Here is a 16275-nt window from a genome sequence, read left to right as displayed (position 1 = left end):
ACTGGAAAATGAACTATTCGCAAGAATTTGGTGGACATTCATCCACTCATCCAATTTGTTGCCCTAGGAACTCTGTAGTGTGTGTGTGTGTGTGTGTGTGCATACAGAGCACACACCAGGATGGTAAAGGCAGAGAATTTGCACTAAAGTTGCCCATGGATCTAGCTGGGAAGACAAACACATCAATAGGAACTGAGTATGAGGAAGAAGTGTTCTAATACAAGTAGGACTCAAGCCATCCAGAGAAGAGCACAATCCCTCCTTCCATTTTCTAGAAACTGTATTTCTGTTGGGAAATGGTCATATCTTATTCCTGGTAGAGCCCTTGGCAGGAAGTGGTGGTGTTTTCAAATGAAGTCATTAACAGAAATCCAATAGCAAGGGATTTCCAGTGAAGTAGATAATGCAGAAACTACTTATGTGTGATGACTAAGCATGCTCCACAGTATTAGAACCTATGTTAGCCTACTGGGGCTGTCACAAAAAATACCACAAACAGGACAGTTTAAACTCAGAAATGCATTTTCTCACAATTCTGGAGGCCTGAAGTCTAAGATCAAGATGTTAACAGGCTGAGTTTCTTCTGAGGCCTCTCCTGTTGGCTTGCAGACAGCTGCCTTCCTCTTGTGTCTTCACATGGTCATTACTCTGTGTGTGTCTGTGTCTTGGTCTCTTCTCATAAAGACATCAGCCATATTGAATCCATGACCTAATTTAGTTTTAATGACCTCTTTGAAGATTTTATATCTAAATACAGTCATATCTTGAGGCACTGGGGTTAGGAACTCAACACAAGAATTTTAAGGAGACACAACACAACCCATGAAAAATCCATATTGTATACACGCTAAAGCTAAGATGGTGGAAGCAGGATCACTGCTTTGATTGGATCAGAATCAGAACATTTGTGAAAAGACAAGCCAGAGTGATGGTATAAACCTAACTGCAAAGGGGCACCACTAGAGGTGTCTTGCTTAGCACCCATTGCTAGGCTATGGGCTTGGTTAATGCTATGGCGTCCTGCCTCAGGACCCCCACAGGACCCCCACTTTTTACTCTTAGTCAATTGTTGGAGTGAGGTGCCTTGGATTTCAATGTGGCCAATCATGTAATCCACCTTGATTGTGGAAAAAAGCTCTACCGAGGCAGTCTGAGATCACACAACCACCTTCACCACCTGGGTTGCCTTCCTTATTGACTGAACATGAAGTACACTAAAATCCAAAGTTGTTCTCCCCACGTATTCTAAGTTGTATCTCCCCTAGGCTTTACAATTACATGCGGGGACTCCTTTTCTGCTTCCACCTTTTCCTTTCTTCCAGAACCCACTAGAACCTAGAACCAACTAGAACTTTCCAGAACCTAGTGCTGGCATTGAGTTAAGCAACCTTCTAGCATTCACAGCATCTCCAAATAGGATACTATTCAGCTTCTTCTCTCTATCCCTTGATATAGAATAATGGAAATATTTGCTTTCCTATAACTCCCAGCCACTGGCCCTAGTTCTGCCACTTGATAAATCAGAGTCACAACTGCCTCCCATTGTCCTTCCAGGGTTTGAAATGAAATTTGATTCTCTACCAACATCACCGTGCAGATTCTTCTAAGGCCTCCTAACCCTGCCATCCTTTCTTCCGTCTTCCTACCAATCCTTCTTTACATATCTATTAATCAGGATTTGTCCCAGAAACTCAAACTGCCACCTGAAATAACATGTCATTAAACCAGATGCTCCATGAGGGCAGGAGCCATGTCTAGTTTGGTTGCCACTGTATCCCTCAGACCTCACACTGTGCCCAACCCACACAGGAGCTTAGTTAATATTGTTAACTGGAGGCAGAAAAGAAGGCAGGCCAGTCATTTCTGCCCTGCAGGAGCTTACTATACAGTAAAGACAGAGTGGGGAAAGAGACAATTCAGTGTGGTAGGCCTACAATGGACGTGTGTACAGAGGACAGTAGTGTACCACGGAAAACACACATAGATCTACCCTAGGATTCCAGAAAGGGCTTTGCAGAGGTGATCGTTGGGCCATTTTATTGACAACTCAAGGTTTTCCAGAAGGAAAAGTGGAATTTTAGTAAAGAAAATAGCATATGGGAAGTCCTGGAGACTCACGACATCAAATAATTAGGAAATCACGAGTGTGTCAGCATTTACTGAGCCCCTGGTATGTGCCAGGCATGCTCCCTGTGCTTCAGGAACCAGAGACTGCCGAGTGCCTGTCACTGCTTGAGTGTTTTGATTCCAAAAGCCCAGAAAGAATCAGGAAAATCCAAGTTGTATTCCCACCTCGACTTTGATCTGCTAATGACTTGTTATTCGTTATTCTTCCATTTAAAAGGCACAGTCAACCACACAGCTACTGAGTAATGCATCATAAAATAGCAAGTAAAAAAATAATTACATGTTCCTGAAATTGCTTGGTGGTTATCCTTGAAATATCAAATCATTCTGATGAATTACTTGGTAATATAACTTTTCTTTTTTAATTTCATGATAATGTTCCAATTTACTAGTCACAAAACTCCTGACATCATTGCAGTCCCAGCAGGGTAGATATTTTAAGCAGTTTTGACAATATAATTATGGTGATTACGTGGATATTTGTTTCCCATCAACTAAATAATAACACCTTGTCCTGAGAATCTAGGTTTCTTGGAAGAATCTCAAAGTGCTTTACCAACAAGCATTATTTTTCATGAAGGGTTTGCTCCAAGCCCCCCCACCCCAGGTTGAGGGGCTCACATTCCTGGTTGAGTACCAAGCCCTGTGGTAGCTGAAGGAGCTCCTGGTCAAGGTGTGGCACTCAGGAAGAGCAAGTAGTAAGATTTCCTCAGCTTTGCCTCACCGAAGTGCCTGGGATCTGGGGGTCCCTGAATCAGCCTCCACAAAGGTCAGGCCAATTCTTAGAACCTGAGTGTAGTGTAAGAGCTGGTTAAGTTCTCGTAAGGCTACTGTGTGCCAAGACCTGAGGTTGGAGCAGAAGCTTACACTAAATATATTACTCTGTCAATAAAAGAAACAAACAAAATAACTCTTATTTAAAACTCATAGCTTCTGGGGTGCCTGGGTGGCTCAACTGGTTAAACGTCTGCCTTCAGCTCAGGTCATGATCCTGGGGTTCTGTTGGGCTCCCTGCTTAGCAGGAAGCCTATTTCTCCCTCTGCTGCTCCTCCTGTTGTGCTCGCTCTCTATCTCTCATTCTCTCTCTCTCTCTCTGACAAATAAATAAATAAAATCATTTTAAAAAGTAAAATAAAATGCATAGCTTATTAGCAATTGAAGTAACACTAAGTAAAAGAAGCTTCTAATTTACTACTGAACACCTATCAAGTAAACAATAATGAGCAAATACTGTCAGGGATGGAAAGAAACATGAGTTTCACATTGCTTGATCTTTCTGGAGGAAGCCAATATGCAGTCAGGTCTATAAAAAAATTTTCTTGTATTTGTAAATGACTTCAAATGAAATTAAATAGGTGTAGGTCTGAGTACATAGCCTGGGACTTAGTAGGCTAGTAAGGAAAATGTGTCTTCTTTCCTTTGGGTAATTCCTTAGCTCAATCTTCCTAGAAAGACTGAGGCACAACCTGGGTGCTCATGTTTATTCAGGGATGAAATACCAGGAGAGCAAGAGGCAGGACTTTTTGAAAATCTAAGTTTTATAGTTATTCAGGCATGGTGGTGAGGCAAACTGGTCAGGAGATGACTGCCATCGTTTTTACTCAGGGTACCCAAGAGGAAGGGAGATGCCACGTAAGGTAGATCCACACAGGGAACTGCCAGAGTTGACCAGGAAGCAGGAGTTGGGGAAATGGGTCAAGAACCCTTATTTGGTTTCTGCAGGAAGGAATGGGTGAGGTCGAATAAGCAGGTTTAAGGTCGGCTAATTTGAATAATTTGAGTAATTTGAGAAGGCTCTGGGACACAGGGGAGTAGAGCTTGTCTGGTACCTGGGCCTGAGGTGGCCAGGGCGGCTAGACAGTGGCTGGAGTGTGAGAGCCTGATAGAGACAGAGGGGTGTGGCGGTGGGTTCTGGATTGAATGGTGTGCACATAAAAGGCACACTTACCTGGGAGTCATTTACTGTGTCTAAGAACGGGTTAGCCCAGTTCATGTCTGAAGGGTCCCAGTCAGTAAGACCCCAGATGTCAAAGTGTCAGAAACACATGATTAATACAGTAAGAAGGAAGCTGGAGAGATAAGGGAAGAGGCAGGAAAGTACAGAGTGGCCCCTTACTGAGATACTATTACATTTTCCCAGGAACATGCAGCTGGGTTCTTGGTTGTATGAGCCAGAACATGCACTGGATTGGGATGGTTTACTAGGGGTGAGAAATAAAGGATTTCTATGCCAGCAACTTCCCAGCTCCTGTCGCATCTTGAGCAAGGGATGCCCACTGGATATAAACTCCAGGTCACATCACAAGGTAGCGATGGGCAGAGGACGAGAGACTGACAGCCAGGAGACAGTGACATCTGCTCCAGGTCTGAAAAACCTAAAAGAGGAGCCCAAATGAAAGAGAAGTTTCTGTGGGCTGAGTTATGATTCTCCCCCAAATTCATATGTCCAAGTCTTAATCTCCAGTATCTCAGAATGTGACTGTATTTGGAGACAGAGTCTTAAAAGAAGTAATTATATTAAAGTGAGGTCATCAGGCCGGGTGATAATCCAGGAAGACTGAGGTCCATGTGTGAGGAGATTAGGATACAGATGGGTATGACGGGAAGACCACGTGAAGAAACAGGGTCTTCTTGGCCATCTACAGGCCAAGGAGAGAGAGCTCAGAAGAAACCAGCCCTGCCAACACCTTGATCTTGGACTTCTAGCCTCTAATTCTGCAAGAAAATAAATTCTTGTTGTTTAAGCTGCTCAGTGTACGGTAGTTTGTTACGGCAGCGCTAGCAAACCAACCCAAGCCGTCCTGCAGAGCTACCACAGGGTATGCAAGACAGTGAATTTGGTACAGCAAAATAATGAGCTAATATATAGCCATTAAAATGAAAATTCTTTGGAGTAAACACACAATTGCGCACACTGATTGATGGTGAGTAAAGAAGGCAGAAGGGAAAATAGAATGTACATGTTGATTACAACGAGGTGAAATGAATGTAAATCTGTATGTTTATACAGATCAAGGAAGATTTGGAGTGATGGGAAGTTAATTCTCTTTTTCCACAAAACTGTTTTAATTAGGCTGACTGCATATTACAATTAAATATATATTATGTTCATTTAAAATGTTTTTCTTTGATCCTCTATTTCACATTGCTTATAGAAGAGAAAAAAATATGTTTGATTAAGTCATACAGTCTGGCTGGGTTTGTTGGCTCACGTGACAGCTGAATACTTTGGGGTGCTGAGAAGGATTCTGAGGCTCTGTCTAGATTCCATCAGCTGGCAATTTTCTGTGAGTGGCCCAGGAGGGGGAAATGGCAGCACGTGCCTGCTCTAGATGATCTCCAAAGGCCTGTTCAGGTTTAACTCTGCGATTCTAAGATCGCATCTGTGAGTCTTTGCAGGTTAGAGTAGAATTGGGTTCTACGCTGCTTACTGGCTGCATAAATTAAAGAAACCGTTTCCATGTGTGAGTCACAGAAATTCCCGCGTCCTTGTTCCAGCGCGCATCTGGACCCAGTTCTTAGATAATCCACGTTGATTGCCTGAGCAAACACCCTGCAGCCTTTTCATTAACTGGACTTTGTTTCTCATTTAGGTTCAGATTTGTCCTCGTGCAGGGATGGGGGGGTCTCTCCTCACTGGGTTTCCATTCCTTCCTGGTTTGTCTCTACACAGTTGTAAAAACAAGCAAAGACAGCGAACCTGGGACCTCACACCTATCTCTCACTTAAATGTGTCTCTTGAGTTGTTTTTTTAAAAAACAAGTCAGTGTATCATTTCTGTAGCCCTTTGGTGTCTGCAGAGCATCTCCCTGCACCGTTGATCCTTAGGCATCAGTCCCCAGGAAAGGCAGGCAAGTCAAGTCTCCATGCCCAACCTGCACAGGTCTCATGACTCCAGGCATCACACAATGACATTCCTATCTGGCCTCGGGTCTGGCTGACCACAGCTGCTAGCTCAGGGGGCGTCCTAGGGTGTTCCTTCCAAGTGTAATGACCACAGACCAAGGCTGGTTCCAGTTTCATCCTCCCCTGGGAAGCATATGCCCCATGTACCCCTTGGCTTCGTCTCTGATTCAGGACTTCTCCAGGGCCTCTCCAAGGGGAGGCTTGCCCTCCATGCCCTCAGCCTCATGGGGTTTGGGGACTAGAGCTTTCCCAGGAAGTGAGACCTGCCAGGGTTAGACAAAGGACAAGTTGGTCACCCTCCCCGGGGAAGACGTCAGCACACTTCAGGTGAGGAGGAGGCGGTGGGTGGGGCGAACCTACTCTGCCACCTTGTAGTGCTGCCAACCATGTAGCAGGATTGCCTGCAGTTCACTCAGAAACCATGAGTCCCACCCTCCTGGTTCATTGCAGAGACTCCCTGCTCCGCTGCTCTAAGGGAAGGGCTCCTCCCCAGTCCCCCACTCCATGTCCCTACTTGTGAGAGGCAGACACAGGATCCAACCCAGGGCTCCTGACGCTCATTGCTTGTGCCATGGCAGCTTTGATTCAATGTTGTCATCTGCTTGCACCTCCTCACTTAGGCCTTCCTAGACATTCTTCTCAACTCATCGCTACTCAATTTATAAGGAAACTGAGCTAGGAGAGATGATGACAGCATGTGCTCAAGATGACATTGCTTGCTAATCAGCTGGCTTCATGTTCCCCTTGATTATCCACATGGGCTCAGTGTAGCCTCAAGGGCCCTTAAACGAGGAAGACAAGGGGCAAGCAGAGCAATCAGGGGAATGTGTGACAGCAGTAAAAGGCACTCCGTAGAGTCACACAACATTGGTGGCCGTGAAGATGGACAAAGGGGACCGTGAGCCAGGGAATGGGGTAATTTCTAGAAGCTGAAAAGGCCAAGAAACAGATCAGCTTCTAGAGAGGAACGCAGATCTGCCAACATCTGGATTGGAGCCTGGCAAGACCCATGTCAGGTTGCTAACCTCCAGAACTATGCGATAATAAATGTGTGTTGTGCTAAGTCACTGAATTTGGCACTGACAGCAACTGCCACACTAACAGTGTTTGCAAGAAAGGGAACACCAAAATATTTACATCCCTGAGCATCAGTCTGGGTCACAGTGAATATTTATAGAATGAATGGATAAAACGGGTGAGGGATGAGTCCATTCATATGTCCTATGGTGCTTTACTTATTTCTGTGGTGGAGGAGAACAAACACACATGGGCAGAGCGAGAGCTGCTTCTCTATCTGTATCTCTGTCTCCACTTAAATCACATCTGTACCTATGTACCTACACCTTACCGGTATCCATACCTATTTATATAGAGATATGGATAAAGAAGTAGATAAGTCAATAGACGTATGTGCGTACAAATATGTCTCTGGCACTATATGTACATTGTTTTGTTTACTTTCCACAACACTCATCACTCATATGTAGAATGTAATAAATAGTGCAAAGGATCAAAAGGGGAGGAGGGGAAACGGAATGGGAAAAAATCAGAGAGGAAGACAAACCAAGAGAGACTCCTAACTCTGGCAAACACACTGAGGGTCACTGGAAGGCAGGTGGGTGAGGGGATGGGGTAACTGGGTGATAGGCATGAAGGAGGGCACATGATGTGATGAGCACTGGGTGTTACAGGCACCTGATGAATTATTGAACTCTACATTTGAAACTAATGATGCATTATTTGTTGGCAAATCGAATTTAAATTTTCAAAAAAAAAGAAAAAAAATCCACAACAACATGGTGGAAAAATGAATTTTCCTGCATTTATTTATTTATTTTTATTCCCCCCGCCCCGCATTTATTGCTGTGAAAACTGAGACCCCCGAAAGGCCAACGGACTCAAGTTTGTGCAGTTCGTCGGAGCAGGTCGTGGGAAGGGCGCAGAACAACAGCGGAAGCTCCCTGGGCTGTTGGGCAGGGCCTCTCCCCACAGCCTGTCTCCCTGCTTCCTCTCCGCGTCACCCAAACACCATGACCCAGATCCTCAGGCTGATTTGAGTTTTGAAGAATTCTCTTTGAAAAGTTCTCACACCGGATATTTTTATAGAGACCTGGTGGAATGATTCTCACAATTGACTTGTCAGCCTTGATAGATAGATAGTGTTCTCTACAGTCCCAGCTGAAAGAGAGGGGGGGAGGTTATTTTATGTGCTGACTAAATTTGTAAGCAGGGATCTAATTAAAACATGTCAACAGCAAAACTCTGATTAAAGAATGCTGTATGAAAGTTGTGTCTACTTGAATGAATCAAGCATAAATAAAGGGAATGAAGATTTATTCCAGAGAAATAGGGAGAAAGGGTGGGGGGAGTAGAAAGAAGAGTGCCTGGTGCTGGAGTTATTTGAAGCCATGGGTATCTGCGGGCAGATTCTTATTAAAAGGTTTTGAGGATGGAAAAAAAAAATAGCACTACTTTTCCCTAAAGGTTGAGAGAGCAATAAGAGGAAAGCAATTTCTGTTTGGTGAGATCCATTTCACACACGACTCAGGGAAAGAAGAATCAGGTGTGCTGCAGAGTCACACTGGGTATGTGCTGGAAATTGCGGGCTGCCCTTGACTCCTAGAGCATCTGTCCCCAGCTGAAGCAGGTGGGGAGGGGCCAGCCCCTAAAGCGACAGCAGTGCCAGAGGACTTACCAAGGAGGCATGTTCCCACAACCCCGGCCCTCCTGTCATTCTAGAAGACCCTAAAACCCAGCTAGTGTTTACTGCTCAGTTCCGATTGTCCAGAGCTGGTGCTAGAAGCTTTCAAATGCATAGTTTAATTTAGGAAACCGTATCAGCAACCCTGTTAAGTAAGCATCACTATCCTCATTTTAAGGAAACAAGCTGAGAGAAGGTGAGCATGATGGTAGGCTCCAAAGATACCCACGCCTAATCCCTGGAACCTGTGAATATTACCCAACATGGGAGGTATGATTAGGTTAAGGATTCTAGGTGGGGAGATTCTCCTGGATTATCTGGGTGGCTCCTAAATGTAACCATAGGGTCCTTAAAGAGGGAGTTGGAGGGAGATCTGATGGTAGAGGAAATAGTGGGATGAATGCCAGAACCCGTGTTCCCCCTATGTGATCGCCCTCAGGATCTGATCCCTTCCCCTGCCCTCCCATCCCCAGAGTAGTGTCTGCGCCTTCCTAAGAATCCTATCGGCCGGTCCGCAAGACTTACCCTACTCTCTAAATGATTTTCCATCCTCTGATACCCACCTTCCCCTACTTGTTGGCTATAAAATCCCTACTTTTCCATGTTGTATTCAGAGATAAGCCCAATCTCTCTTCCTTACTGCAAAACCCCATTTCAGTGGTCCCTATAGCTACTGAGATAATCCTAAATATAGGAGAGCCTTAGCATAAGTATCATGAATAATTTCCCTTAACCCTGGCCATGTTAGTTTCCTGTGGCTGCTGTAACAAAGTACAAACTGGGTTACAACAAAGCACAACAAAAGTGTATTGGCTCACAGTTCTGAAGGCTACAAGTCCTAAAGCAAGGTGCTAGTAGGACACACCCCCACTGAAATCTGTAAGGGAGAAGCTTTGCCTCCTCTGGCTTCTAGTGTTTGCCAGTGATCCTTGGCATTCCTTGGCTTGTAGATGCATCACTCTGATCTCTGCTTGTCACGTGTTCATCTTTTTCCTGTGTATCTCTGTGTCTTTTCTCTGTTTTCTTTTTCTTTTTAAGATTTTATTTATTTATTCATGAGAGATACACAGAAAGAGAGAGCAAGGCAGAGACACAGGCCGAGGGAGAAGCAGACTCCATGCAGGGACCCTGACATGGGGCCCCATCCCATGTCTCCAGGATCACGCCCTGGGCCAAAGGCAGCACTAAACCACTGGGCCACTGGGGCTGCCCTCTTCTCTGTTTTCTGTGAGGACACTTGTCATGCTGGACTAAGGGCCCACTGTACTTCTGTATGGCCTCATCTACATCTCACTCATTGCACCTGCAAAGAACCTACTTCCAAACAAGATCCTACAGAAGCACTGCATGGGGGAGTTAGAACTTCAATGCATCTTTTTGAGGACACCATTCAGCCTGTAACCCTTGCCAAAGCCATTTAGCTAGTAGATGGCAGTGATGGGCTTAAATACAGCTCTGGTTCTTTTCCCTTCACCAGACTTGATGCAGGCTCTTTGTGAATAGTGTGTCAACGAAGCTCATGGCTCTTCGGTGGCTCCCTAAGAGTTTCCAGCAGATTTCCCGGCGCTTTAAGTGTCCCAGGTACCTTCACTTGGGAATACTATTTTGCTCTACTAAGCTCAAGCTAGTGGGAGCTCTCTTTGCAAGTCACTTATTCCCATTCCAAAAGGCTTAGATGCTTTATTTTCATTCCTTTCAGCATGAAATTATTCTCCAAAGTGCAGAAGAAGGGACCTTTTATTGAAATGGATCAGTTTCTACCTGGAAATTGTGACATCTATTGCCCTTTTGGACAATCTCTGCTGTGAAATAACTATTTTTATCTTAGAGCCCATTCTTTAAAATTGTGCTGTTGACATTTTTCTTATTCATTAGTAAAAGCTCTTTCTGTATTAATCTTCTGTCATGAAAGTTGCAAATATTTCCCCCATTCTATCATAGGTCTTTGACTTTGTTTTATACTCTCTTCTCATGCAAAAGTCTTAACTCTTTTAGGATCTACGTGTATTCTTTCCTTCCTTACCTAGAGCTTTCTGTCTTGCTTGAAAAGTCCTCTCAGACCCCTTCTGACACATACGCCCTCCTAAATTTCTCACTGGTTTTGATTTCTCTGAATTGTTTTTACTGTTATGCTGAAACGGAATATGCAAATGATCAGGATATTGGTGGGTCCATTCACCATGTCAACTGTGCTAAAGTCTGTGTACTGGATCTGTGGATCTGTGTGCTCCTGTATAATTTCTGGGTTTCACAGAAGTTCCTATACTCTTGAATCCACAATATTCAACACTTAGGTGTTATTGAAACCCTGGGCAAATTGAAGTGAAATGCTCTGGGAGAGAAGAGACGGGCAATCATTGTGCTTCTCTTCTCTACTCCTACTTCCCTTTGGTAAAGCTGAAGATGCACTGTTTGATAAATCTACACAACTATATATACATACACGTGTATATATGCACATATGCCTCAGAGACTGCTACATGTTCACCAAAACACATACTTTTCCCACACCAGAGGGTTGGAGATAACCCCCATTGAAGATTTTGGCGACTGCCACATTGGTGAAATTGTGTAAAATTAGGTGTCTAACCATCTGGGGCATGTGAAGACCTGCCCTCCAGGCTATAGGGAAAGTTGTTACATCTAGAGCTCCCTACGCATAAAAGATGGGCACAGTGTTTGTTGGGACTCTTTAGATTTGGAAGACAGCACATACTACATTTGGGAGTACGGCTCCCACAGTTTATTGATAACTAGGAAGCCTGCCAGTTTTGACTGGGGCCAAAAAAGAGTACTCTGCAACAGGTTCAGGCTTCAGTAAAAATTGCTCTGATCAGGCATATCTTCTGGTGAAAGATATATTCAAGTAGATAAGGATGCTGCGTGGAGCACCTGGCAATCTCAATAAAAAGCCATGGAGCAGACCTCTAGGTTTCTGGATCAAAGATACACTTCTATCATAGATAATTATATGTTGTTCAAAAAAGCAAGTCCGGCCATGCTTCTGAATCTTAATGAAGACTGAGTGTCTGACACGGGACATCAAGTGACATTGCAACTGGAACCGTCCATCAAGAGCTAGGTATTGTCAGAGCTACCAGGTTATAAGGTTAGGCAAGCAGAGTAACAACTCATCATAAGATAAAAATGGTCCATGCTAGATCAAGCCCAGGCAGATCTGGGAGGCACAGGTGAATTATATGAATCCATGACCCAGACCCTGTCACATACCTCTGTTGCACGAGAGCCTCTCCCACCACTCACATAAATGGCCTCTTATGAGGTTCCCTATGACAGTGATGGAGAAGGAAAACCCCAGTCCAAGTTCTTAAATGGCCCGTCGCAATTTGTTAGTATGCTGACCATCCTCCAATCTCACTCAGGGATGTGTCCATGAAAGACAGAGGTAGGAAAGTATCTCCACGTATGGGGTTCTTTTTAGGTCCCTGACCAGGCAATTAAGCTATTCATTCCTATACATATCCTTTCCTCAGACTCCTTCTAGTGGATGAACAAATCAAATTTTTTCCTCCCAAACCTCCCAAACCTCTCCAGCTGTTGGCTCTCCTGGACCAGTGGTCTTAAATTCCAATAGAAGGATGCATCTGTTAAACAACATATGAAGGGCTCTACCAAGCCAATGGTTATGGTTGATGGCTAGCTAGCTTCACATGCTGATAGACCACAGCAGGGAAAATTACTTCGCTTGCAAGAACAAATGACATGAGGTGCTAGGGCTACTGCTTATACTGGGAGCAGAGGCATATAAGTATGGAACTCAGCAGATTCACTGAGGTGCTCCTTGGGGCTTCCATGCCCACTGGTAACTGCAAGTGGAAACACATTAGCTGTGGCATGACAAAAGCATTGTAACCAGGGGCTCGGATACCTCAGTGATGAAGTTCTGAGTTAACTCACTGGGAAAGCAACTTACATCAGCAGAAATATTGGCCAAGGCAGAAAACAACCTCAAATGAGTGTTAGAGGAGGGAGATGACAAATATGCAAGAATATGCCACAATGCAGAGTCGGTGACAGAAAAAAAGTAGATTTTCTGTGTGGCGAGAGTGGATCTGAGTGGTGCATGAGGTGGACTGTAGCAGGTGCACTGCTCATGGCCTCTTTGGATGACTCAGAGGCCTACAAAGCCTTTACGGAACAATCTCTTCCCTGCAAGACCTTCTGCCTTTAGCATCTGTATCTCTGTCTGAGAGCTTTCTCTGGCTACAGGAGCTTGCCAGGCTGAACCTGACTGTACATGTCAGAGAACTAATGTCTGCCAGAAGCAAGCATCAAGTGATAGTGGGCAGTAGTTAGGAAAATGTGCTCTCTATTTCAGCTCTCAAAGGATTTTCAGCAAGCTGAGCCTCAGAAGCCAGCAGTCTCAACTACTCAATTGTACATTCTTTTGTTTTTTTTTAAGTATTTATTATTTATTTATTTATTTATTTTTTATTTATTTCTCTTAAGGCATTTATTTATTAAAACGTTCTCTGCCAAGATTTCACATTAGCTAAAATTCAAATCTGTCTTTACATTTCTCTACTGAGGACTCCACCTCGGTGTGTGACATAAAAGCACCTTCTCCAGCAGTGAGTATCACCAGCGTCCACACAGTGAGCCCCACATGGTCAGCCTCTGTGTTCCCAGGTGATCCAACTAGATGTTAATACTGCTCTGCTATGGGGTAAAAGCTCCTAACTCAAACCCATTGGAAAAAGGGGTGAAACTTCTGCAAAGTGCACTTTAAGAAGAGGTTCTGTTTGCTCATGAAAAGAAACCAGTGAGTCCTCTAAGAATAATGAAAGGGGTATTTTACAGTTAAGCACATGATTTGGAGTGAAAAATTCGGATGTCACTCTGCTGGTCCAGGCTGTTAATACTCTTATTGTCCTCCTGTGGAGGTATCACATACCTCTGTTCATCAGGTATCACAAAGCCTTCATCTGTGGCATAGAGAATGTCCACGATCCTCTGCAATACAGGGTTGTTTTCCCCTTCGTTCTCCTGGCAAATCAATTCAATGTTTCTTAGCTTTCCAAAGTAGAAATCTCTTTCTTTCTCCAAGTCTTCGACAGTAAGTTTCAATACATTGACCTGCTGCGTCAATTCAGCTGCTTCATCATCCCCATTGCCCACACCTGGATTCTTTCTCACCACACCCAGGCCAGCCTTAGGGGTTGCAGTAGTTCTGTGTGTTGCAGTGGGCCTCTGTGGAGCTGCCCTGCTAGAGCTGAGAGGTTTCTTCGGTTTGTCCAGAGCTGGAGCAACAAGGAAGAGAACCACCGCAGTTTCTTGACCTTGTCTGGCAGCTACAGGGTCATAGTCTTTTCCATCATAGTTTGCATCAAAAAACTTCTTGAACCACTGAACAAATTCAAAATTGTCCTGAAAATTTCCTTTTACTAATTTGTCCACAGGAACTGTTTTGTCAACACCCATTCACTTGAAACCTTCTTGTAGTATTTTGAAGTTCTGGATGTATTCATGCTCTAGTTTAGCCTGGAATTTCACTTTCTTCAAGGCAATGGAACCAGGGAATAGCATGTCCATAAACTGACAATAGGCAGCCCCTGAACACAACTGTTCAATCTTTGTCAGGTTCAGCTGCAGAGACTCATTGATCCAGGCCAGCATGTCATGTCGACTTAGGTTATCACTGGTGATGGACGTTGAGTGTACGTTCACTGCCATCTTCGGCTCTCGGCGGGACCACGTCCACTGCCTGTGCCCAGCTTCGGTTCTGTCTTTGTCTCGTTTCTTATTTATTTATTCATGAGGGAGGGAGTAGAGGGGAGAAGCAGAAGGAGGGGGAGAAATAGGATCTCAAGTAGACTCCCTGCTGAGCACGGGACCCAAGGCAGGGCTTGATATCACAACCCTGAGATCATAGTCTGAGCTGAAATCAAGAATCAGATGCTTAACTGACTAAGCCATCCAGGTGCCCCTCAACTGCACACTCTTTATTTTCTTTTCTTCACTCTGTCCCCCTTTCACATTCCATCACTGTGCTTCCCAGAATCTCCTTCCACATACACTCTGTGCACCAAATCCTAATCTTAAGAACTCCCAGCTAAGGCAGTCAATGGACAATACATACTAGTTTTTTCTCCTGTACATGTTAGAGGGATTTATTCTAGCTTATTTACGATTTAGAAACAAAGACAAGTTGATGACATTTTAGATGCTATCAAATTCTAAACCCTAATAAGTATTGGAGAGGCTAAAAGAACAGAGAAGAATGAAAGTTTTGGGAAGCAAATGAGATGAGATTTAATATAGATAAATGTAAGATAATGCACCTGGGGAAAGTCATAATCAGCATTAATTTAATGTGGGAGCCTGCAATTTGTGAAACAATCATACCAACAAAAAGATGGGGATAATAATGTGTAATAAAGTATGAATCGAGAAATGTGCTGCTCATTAGAAAGATAAAGTCGCCATCTTTCAGGGTGTAGATAAAATGTAATCAGACATGATTATGTCATTCCATGCACGACCTTTCCTAAGACAGAGCTAGAAATCAAGGTGGGTAGGTCAAGGTAGAGAAAGGAAGCAAAGTTAGGACTGAGACATGGAATCCAACTGAGTCTGTGAGGATTTCTGGGCTAATGGGGTTGAGAGCAAAAGCATATGCATTTGCTTATTTCTCTTTCATTCGATGAAGAAGGGTGTGCTGAGCAGAAGGAATTATATGAACAAATGCACAGAAATGTGTAGTAGAATAAGATGTATAACAATCACTTGCAACAACCTACCCAATATTCATGATTCCTTTCCTCCTTGATTGTCAAAGCAGGTTTGTTTGGAAGCCACAGAACCAGGTTGAGTGAGATACTCCCTTTTCCCAGCTTCCATTGCAGCTCAGCAGAGCCAGGTCACAGGTTTTGCTCCATGAGAATTAGAATTCTTTCCTCTGGTAACAATTGTTTTCCCTGATGAAAGGCAAGTAAGCACTTTCCCTCTACCCCTTTTTCGTGGCTTAAACAATGGTGGCACCCATCTTGTGATCGCAAAGGAAAGATGGAACCTCCATCCTTCAGATTTCAACCTATTCAGACAGGCTTCCCTGCCCACCTCCATGTGTACCCCATCCCACTCTACTATCCCTTCCTTTGTTTAATTACCTCACTGAATGTCTTCCAACCAGCAATAATTTCATTCATCTTTTAGTACACTTACTGTGTGCATGTTTCTCTCTCCCATTAAAGTATAAGCAGCAACTTGAGGCCAGGGGTGGTGTTAGGCACAGAGCAGAGCTCAATGAGCAGCCGTTGTTAAATATTCAAACTCTTAGAAGACAGGACCTCTTGTTTCTGAGCCTCCCCCACTTCCTGGTTCAGCACTGAGGACTGGCTGTCTTGTGGGAAGCTAGGCTTTATGACTTGCCTTTGCCCCCTCACAGCTGAGGGACCTCCACGTTTCTAACCATAGAGTGAGGATGAAGAGACCTGATCATCTCCTATAGTTTTTATTTTTTTAATTTTTTTTTAGTTAACATATGGTGCAAAATTGGTTTCTGGAGTAGAATTCAGTGA

General features: G+C 44.0%; 1 long non-coding RNA gene and 1 pseudogene across 1 annotated transcript in view; both read right to left on the bottom strand.

Annotated features, from left to right (window-relative positions):
• The window catches only part of LOC125752337 (uncharacterized), a 61124-nt gene that overhangs the window by 40394 nt on the left and 4455 nt on the right, over nucleotides 1-16275 (bottom strand). Inside the window, exon 3 of the long non-coding RNA XR_007401598.1 lies at nucleotides 15496-15672. This is a non-coding gene — a long non-coding RNA (uncharacterized LOC125752337). The remainder of the gene's footprint in view (nucleotides 1-15495; nucleotides 15673-16275) is intronic.
• On the bottom strand, nucleotides 13216-15059 carry LOC112662291 (microtubule-associated protein RP/EB family member 1-like; annotated as a pseudogene).

Source organism: Canis lupus, chromosome 13 (assembly GCF_003254725.2).
Source record: "Canis lupus dingo isolate Sandy chromosome 13, ASM325472v2, whole genome shotgun sequence".
Taxonomy (NCBI): Eukaryota; Metazoa; Chordata; class Mammalia; order Carnivora; family Canidae; genus Canis; species Canis lupus.
The sequence above is the reverse complement of the archived record's forward strand: the minus strand, read 5'-3'. Positions and strand labels throughout refer to the sequence as shown.